The following is an 8,777-nucleotide window of genomic DNA, read 5'->3' on the forward strand; positions in this document are numbered from 1 at the left end:
GGCCGACGGGGTGCGCTGGTTGATAAACAGGGACCCACTTCCTTGGGAGAAGTTGTTAGGAATAGTCTGACCGCCTGAGGCTGAGGAGGAAGCCCTGTCAGCTCAGACACTAGCTCTAGGATTTCGACTTTCCTGCCTGGTAATTAACTGCCACCTCAAAGCTAGCCTTGGGTGCGGGCTGTGCTCGCCAGGGAGACACCGTGCCCGGCCCAGCGTTCGCCCTCTAGGGGACTCCCGGCGGGAGCCGAGTAGGCACACAGGCAGCCTCCTGAGATCCTTGGTTCCTTCAGGCCAGACCAACAGATGACTTACTTAGTCCCGGGATGGGGGCTCTGGAGGGGGATTTAATGAGTCCTTTGGCGGGAGTTGATTCAGGGCGGCGGTGATCCGTTGTTTCCACCTTCATGCCAAGACAGTTGGCGAATCTCTGCAGATATTCTGCTCGGTTTGGCAGCTTTTTGTAGAAGAGCTAGCCCAGGTTCAACTCTGGAGTGGAAGCTACAGGAGGGCAGGGCTTGGCCTCAGATATCTCATCTGCAACCCCACTCCAACCCCCCACCCCGACCCCGACCCCGACCCCCAAACAGGGCTAGTTAGCCCTCCGTGTTTATGAGGCCTGACTTAAGTTCTCTCTGGAGAAAAGTAAAAATAAAAAGTCAGAAGCCATGGCAGAAGGCTTTGCGGAAGGGCAGGAGGGATTAAAATGGGCTTTTCTGGGACCTCCTTCTATTCCACTGCCCCATTTAAAAAAAATCTTGGTGACAAGAGAACAGTCAAATAAAACTTTAGCACTTTCCATATCCTACGTACTGTCAAAAACATACATTAACTCATTTAATTTTCACCACACTCATTCGAAGTAGTTTCCATCATTATCCCCATTTTACAGAGGGGTAAACTGGGCTGTGGGATGAGCACTTTTCCCAGAGTTCAATATTGCACTGTCCAGATCATGAGTTCATGCTCTTAGCCACTCCCCTAAGCTGCCCCAGAAGGCTTCCCTTCAAAGAGGGGTGTGTGGGTGACACTGCAGCTCCGTACAGGGGCACCATGGGGTAGATCTGCATCTGTGTAGGTAGGAAGGGCCCTAGTCCGGATTCCCGAGCAATTCTGATCCTCTTAGGCAGGCAGAAGGCGGTTCAGGTGGCTGAAGTCTGGGCGGAAGAGGCGGTCAGGGGTGAGGTGGCTTATCCCCCTCAACCCTGACCCTATATTAGGGCCTCTCCCAGGCAGGTCTTTCCCCTCTTTGGGCGGGTCAGTTCTGTGTTGTGCTGGCCGGGTGGTCGCTTCGCACTCGTACACTTCTCCTTTCTCGGGTTCGGCCCTGGCTTTCGTGCCCTGGAACTCCGCAGCCTGGAGATGCACACCCCGACACCCTCCTTCCCTAATTCCACACCCGAGGCGGGACCCCCAGGCGAGAGGGCCCTTAGGGCTGACCCCAGTCTTTCTGCAATGGCAGCAAGGGGTCTTCTCGGCGCAGCCGAAGCGGGTGTAACGCCGGGGGAAGGAGAAGACCGCTGGTGTCCACTTTCCGCAGGGACTCGAGCCTTCAGAACTGTCGCAGGGGGACGCGCGACCGAGTTCCCTTCCTCCTCCGCCCAGACGAGGGGCGGGAGGATTCAGCAGCCTGAGGCGCCAGCAACTGTTCGCCGCCTCCCGCGCCAACACCAGGCGCGTGTTCCCTGCGGTTTCCAAAAGGGCTCCATGGAGGAGAGAAGCGAATAAGGAAAAAAATAAATAAATAAAATTAAAAAAAAAAAAAAAAAAAAGCTTAAAAGCTGCAATCTCCGCCCCGACTGTTAGTGCCCGGTCTTCACCTGCACTATCGCTCCCCAGCCTCATGCATTAGGCCAAAACTTCTCGCCTCCTCTGACTATCCAGGTCACCTAGTTGGAGGGTGGGGGGCAGGTTAGTGCTTTGGAAAAACGGATTCTCCCCACTCAGATGCTGTGGGCTTAGGAGTGGTGAGGGGCTGGCTACATCTGTCCCTCTCCGGAGCGGACCACCTCTGAATGCATCCACCTACATAGCTTTGCTAGCCAAATTGCGGGAGACTGCAAGGGCTGTGCGAGGTGGCTTCACACCACTCTTGGGAATAGCTCAGGAATAGCTCAGGCAGGTTTCCAACCCACCACTGCCTCTCCCTGCTAGGCTGTCCTGAAAGAGTCCACGTGGAATCGAGGTCCAAAGGGCCATTCATGAACGTCCCCATCGGCTTCTCAGTCCCCAACAGCTGTTCACCCTTGGGGTCAGCTCCTCAGCCGTCTTCCTGGATATCTTCCCACTCCCCTTCAGAGACTCCTGCATTCACCTGTCACTTGCAAGGGCAAGCGGTGGGCTTTAGCTAGGGATCTCCGGTGCCTGGAGCAGAGTGTAGACTCAATAAATGCTTGACTGGACAAATAAATTACTGGGATAGAGAAGCCAAAGGCTCCTGAAGAGCCCAGGGCTGCTCCTGGGAGGGTGGGCTTGGGTTCTGCCATCAAGGCTGTAGAGATTCGATTCCTGGGGGATGGGGGTGGGGTGGGGTGGGGAGGAAAGTCCCTGACAGAAAACATCTGCCTCAACTGCCACCCTGAGTAGAAGGCAAGGAATGGAGGGGTGGCCCTGAGGCAGTGGCCCACTCTCAGGGTCTGGCTGCTTGGTGTTTTCCGTGGATATGCAGTGCTGGGAAAGACGGTGATCAAGAAACTGGGGTTGTAGGGCACTGGTTTCTCCTGGGGCCAGGTTCTGTTCACATCAATCATCCAGAACCCAGAACTCTTTACAACCTCTGGATCCACCAAGAAACAAACCCCACAATAAATGTGAAAGCAATGGCCTAGAGATAGCTCTAGTCCCTGTGCCCTGCAGAGTCTCCAGGGGAGAAAAATGAGATGGAGGTGGGGGTGGGGCAGAGGTTTCCTGGGGATTCAGCTGAATATCCAAGCAGAGAAAAAACAACAAACAAACAAACAAAAAACCCGTGTGCACAGAGTGAAAGAACTCAGACCCAGAGAGGCCACAAGGAAGGACCGTCACAGAATAGTGCCAGTGACAGATTGATGATGGAGACAGCACAGAGGTTGTGCAGGGGACAGGGAACTGAGGCAGAGGTGGAATAGGGTCGGTGACAATCTTACACTCAGGACAAGGTCCAAGACTTCAGAGGTGTGTAGGGTGACTACTTCAAGGTCCAGGCTCAAGGATACCACAAGGATGGAACTGCCGAAGCAAAGCTGGACAAGCAGGGCTTGGTTACCTGCAGGCCTCCAGACCATAGGGAGCCTGGGGGAAATCTTGCAGACTCAGGCTCTAACTGTCCTTCTGTTCTTGCTAAGGGTGCCTCTGCCACTCACACTTTCCAAATGGGAGAGGTTGTATAGCTTTGTGGTTTAAATCTCTGCTCAGCCACTCATTTGTAGCAAGACCGTAATCATGTTGCTTTCTGCCTCAGTTTCTTCATCCCTAAAATAAGAATAGTAAGTCCTCCTGCAGTGGATTCTCAGGAAGATTGAATTAATACAGTGTGCTTAAAGCTTACACTAGGGCCTGACAGTAGAGTAAGTTGTGTGAATTAGTTGTTCCCAACACTAGGAAGGAGTCTGAGGACCTGCTCTTGCTCCCTCCCTCTTCTAAGCTACCAGTCTACCAAATGCCTGTCCCCAGAGATTCACTTGGTCCCAGCTTGAGGTCGAGGGAGAAGAGACAGAAGAGGCAGATATTCTGCTTCCACCTGTGCCTGCACAGAGTCAGGCAGTGGTTTAGGGCAGGGTGGGAGGTGCTATGCAGCCGGTGCTGCTTTGGAAGAAGCTAAAAGGAAGGAAAATACCTTATTTTGCATTCACTGTGTCTGGGGCACTGTGCTAGGCATGGGGAAACAAATACAGGAAGATAAGAAAAATAAATCCACTTTATTTAATCCTCAGAATGCTCTTAGGAGTTTCCTGTCTGCCTTGTGCATTATGATTCTAATTTTATAACTGAGAAAACAGAAGTGAGAGTGGTTAAGCAAGTTGCCCAAGGTCACACAGCTAAAACATCTGGAATCCAGATGAGATGAATTTGTCCCTTGGCTCAAGGTCCTCAGTCAGTCCTGTCTTCTAGCCCCTTCCTCCCAGGCTCCCAGCAGGAGCCTTGGAAAACCTCAAGCAGAACGCCTATGCTAGGTGACTTCAGGGATGAAAAGGGTCAGGAGCCCAGTTGAGCCGTGTAGGCTGCATTTTGCGTCTCTTCAACACACTCCACTTCTCACCCTCCAAAAATGAAAGCAGTGAGATGTTGGGCTCTTCCCGTCTGGGGCTCAAGTAATCGATCTATTAATCTCTCTGCATGTTTTCTCATCTGCAAAATGGGCATAATAGTAGCTGTTTCATTGGGTTGTTGTAAGGCTCACGCAAAACAATAAAACCTTTTAAAGTTTGCTTGCCACGTTCAATAAATGGTGGCCATTGTAGTTATTGTTCCTTTGATCTCTGGCCCATGGCAAGCGGGAGGGAACCCGCTGGTGGGAGGTAGGGCTTGGGCAAGCTCAAGTGTGTGAGCCCCTCAAGCCTGATTCCTGTCTGAGCCTCCGTTGCCACTTTTGAAATTCACGAGAAGGACTGGGGCTACGCTGGGCGAAGGCGCAAGGCAAGTAGCAGATGTGTGAACCCGACCTGCTACGCGTCACCAACCGTTCACCAAGCGGTCCTCGCATCAAGCGGAATGACGATCTTAAAGCATTGTGGCCTGAGGTGCTGGAGGCTGGGAGACCCCGGCGGGAAACCTCGCTGCCCAATCCACCAGGAAGCATCCTGTGAGATCCGAAAAAGCGGACCCGTAAAATCCTGACCTTGGGAGCCAGCAGTTCGTTCGGACTTGTAGGGAACCGGGAGGGTGCAGATGAGGAGGGGCGGCTAATCTAGGGGCCTAGAGCCACCGTCCGTGTCCAGAGAGTGCAGGCTGAAGCATCTAGATGCTTCTTTGAAACCTCAGTTTCCCCTAATGGAAAAGAGACTGTCTATCTCTGCCCTACTTAGGAGGCTCTTGAAAGCCTCCAACAGACTTCCTCCTTGCTGGCCTTACCCAAGTCTTACTTGCCAGGGTCTTGGGCGCTCAGCATGGAGATTGAACACAGATGAACTCTGTGCATTGAGAACTGAAAAGTGGCGGCTGTTACCCGTGGTCCCGGAGTTCCATCCGCCTCTTCTGTGTAACTGGTCGCATCCCTGACCTCTATCCTTCGCTCGCTCGCTGTGCAACCCTAAGCTTTCCCCAGCGCGCAGGGGCCCGCACGGTTTTTGGGGACTAGAGGCAGGGGCAGCTGGGGGGTGGAGAAGGAACAGAGACCCCTAAAAAATTTCTAGGCGCCCTTGGAGAGTCCCCAGACGACCCTCCATTCCCCCACTGATGCGCGCGGGTAACCCTGCTGGAGCTCCACCCGGCCGCTAGGCGAGCGCAGCACCGCAGGAGCAGCGGCCTCGCAGGCACAGTAATGTGGAGAGGAGAGCCTGGCCTGGGCGCCGTCAGGATCCCCAGCCAGGCAAGCCTGGCCTGCCACTGCCTCGCAAGCCCGGAAAGGGGACAAAACCGTGGGCCCAATTCAAGTGCCAGGTGCTTCCGACGCCAAGAAGGGCCGCCCTGGCTGGCCTCTTCCACACACAGGCGTCCACACTCAGACCCTGGCAAAAATCGCCGAGGGCTTCGGGCCCTTGCACCCTGTACTGGGCGTTAGTGGCATTTAAGGCTAGACAATTTTTCAAAGAGAAAGTAAAGGAAAATAAATGTTGGCTTTTTGTCCCGTGGTCACTCCGAGGCTCACAACCACCTTCGGTTCCGGTTTTCTTTTTCCTTTGAAGAAAAAAAGTTAAAGTGGCAGAAGCGCTCCTCTCTGAGAAAAAAAGAGGGATGTCAAGGTGGGGTTCGCTAGCTGAAGGCTTGTTGGGAGCAGCACGGGACCCACAGACCTGGGACCTGTCCCTGGACTTTACGCCTTCCTCAGCCTCCCGGTCGCATCAGTTGCGCGGCGAGGGCGTGAGAAAGGGAGGCGGGACAGGGCCTCAGCGGCCACCTCGGCGTGGCCGGAGTGCAGCGCGGTGTGGGGCGGGACCCACCGCGAACAAGGCCAGCAGCGCCTGCAGGGTTGTCCTCGCGGTGAACCCGCCGCCAATCCGCCCAGCGGGTCTGGTTCCGGGAACAGGGGCCGGCGGCTACAAAAGCTTCCCCCCCGGGCCTCGAGGAAGCACCCGGAGATTTCCTGAAAAGGGGTGCGCTGCCTTTGAAGTGGACTTTCCGGACGTCGCTCTGGGGAGAGCGAGAAAGGGGAGGGACGCAGCTTTTCAAAGGGCTGGGACCCTGGGGGGGGCTTTTCTACCACCCGCTGCGGGTGTTTAGAGGAGGCTGGTTTCTCCTGGGCAGGCGTAGGCTCCACAAAGCCCCAGGGACCACCATTGTTTCGGGAGGGCAGATGTGCCCACCTGTGCCCGGCACCACGTGGCGGAGGCTTGGCAGGAGTGGGGATGGTGGTGACGCCCAGGTTTGCTAACTGCTTTTCTGAAATGCATTAGTAAATGAGGACTTGAACAGTGGAAGCTCTGAGAGTCTGCCCGGGGAAGGTGCATCCCAACCTCTCTTCCCCCCTCAGCCTCTCGTCCCACCATTAGTGAGTGGCTGCCTTGAGATCTTTGTATCAGGACCAATCGAAGCAGCGTGGGCCTGAGAATGGGGGTGGAGCCTACCAGGTGAGGGTGGCCCCACAGGTACCCCCGCCCAAGTGTAAGTTATGTATTTGCTGTGAGACCATCACCTGAGTTATTTATTTACTGTGAGACGTCGAGCAAGTTACTTAACCTTTCTGTACCTCACTGTCCCTCTCTGGATAATGAGGATAAATAATAGTTCTACCTATATATGGATTGTAAGGAATAAATGAATTGTCTCATGTCAAAGAGAAACCAGTACCTTGCTCTTAGGAGGTGTTCCATAAATGTCATTTACCTTTATGTACACATCAGGACAAACCCAAACTCCTCTCTCTGCAATGCTCACACACAGGCAGTATGAGATGGGTAGGGGACTCAGGATCAAGTTACTAAGCACTACAGAGAAGTGAGTGGTCACAGAGAAGCCAGAGGACTTAAAAAAGCCAGGAAGCTGAAATGATTTGAGAATTCATTTTTACTTCCATAACCCAAGGTCCCTGTTTGCTGTGAAAGGCTTTATCTTTCTTTATTTTTAAATTAAGGTATCATTAGCCACCTCCACCTTCCAGAAATCCATTTCAAGGTAATGAACACATTTCTCTTTGCATATAGCCTAGTGAAAATATGGGGGCTTAGAAGTGAGAGACACATGACCTGTCTTCTGGTCTCTGAAACTCTACATGGGCAAATCCTCTAACTTTCTGATTCTTAATTTTTTCATCTATAAAATGAGGATGATGATAATAATGACTTCTTGAAAGAAACTTTGTGAAAGTTTAAGGATATAACACATGTTGAAGTATTTGGCACTGGCAACACAGGAGGAAAAAGCTAATAATGCACCAAAAACAGTAACAAACACTCTAAAACAAAACCTAAACAAAGAGGAGAAACTCCAAAGGATGGACATTTCTACTGCAGATTAATTAGGGCTTTTTTTTTTTTTAATAGATATACAGAAGAAAAAGTTCAGCTTAGACATGCAGCCTAAAATGAGTTTCAGGGAGTTCAGGATGCTTGGTTATGAGAAGGGACAACATGCCCAGTTTTCCTCTTTAAAACTCAAGTCATGTCTCCATCAAGCCTGGGGATGCTTTTCTGTAAACAGATTTTAGTTTTTTCAGTATCAACCTAGAAAACTGTCATGTTTTAGAAGGAGGGTTGTGAATAAAACATGGTCAAAACATGATGTAATTGTAGTTACTCCAAATATGCTGAAACACTTTTTTTTAAATGGAGAGAGAAACCAGATCATTTTTTCTCATTCTATCAATTATATATGTCAATACTTGTACAACTTCTTAATTTAATGTCTCTTTACCCCATATATATGTGTATCTATTGCATATACGTGCGCTAATTTCCATTTTGTGTTAGAGGTTTTCAAGTTAAAGCAACAAACTTTTTGATCAGTTTCTATTTAGAATCACTGAATCAAAAGATTTTTTCTCTCTTTTTAATGTAAAAAACTCCAACCTCTCCATCCAACAAAATACAACTTATTTCTAGTTAATTTTGTGAAATCTATTCAGTTTCTCTTTGGATTGTGCTTTCCATCTTCTTAAAAATATGAACCAATCAATTATATTAGCTGTATGGCTTGATTATAACAGCTAATTTCCATTTCATAATGTAATTGTTGTTTAAACACTGACAATTTATTAGTCAAGGTGTTTAGGAAAGTTCTCTCTAGTTCTGTCTCTTAAATAATGATTGAAATGACCATAAAAATTCAAAGTAATTAGACAATTAGTTTTCATGGTTTTAGATTCTGTGGCTCCTCAGTATTAAATATCTGCAAGGAGAATCTTTTGCATGCACTGCAGTCCTGGAATTCACAACATGGACTATCCAAAGCAGCTTGGCTTTATTTGCCAGGCACAGGATTTCAACAGCGGGGATTTGATGTAATGGGAAGGAGCTCACAGGGCTACCCAGTTATGTTGGACTTGAGTGCTGGCTGGGAAGGCTGTGCAGTCATACATTACTGCAAACAAAACATGTCACCCTTCAGTGATCTTAATGCTTCGTCCATTAAATGTACTCCCTCATGTAAATGGCAGTGTATTTAACTGGTAAACAGATGTTCCCCACTATCATCTCAGAATTAGAAAG

Source organism: Sapajus apella, unplaced genomic scaffold (genome assembly GCF_009761245.1).
Source record: "Sapajus apella isolate SASKATOON/1434 unplaced genomic scaffold, GSC_monkey_1.0 scaffold28, whole genome shotgun sequence".
Lineage (NCBI taxonomy): Eukaryota > Metazoa > Chordata > Mammalia > Primates > Cebidae > Sapajus > Sapajus apella.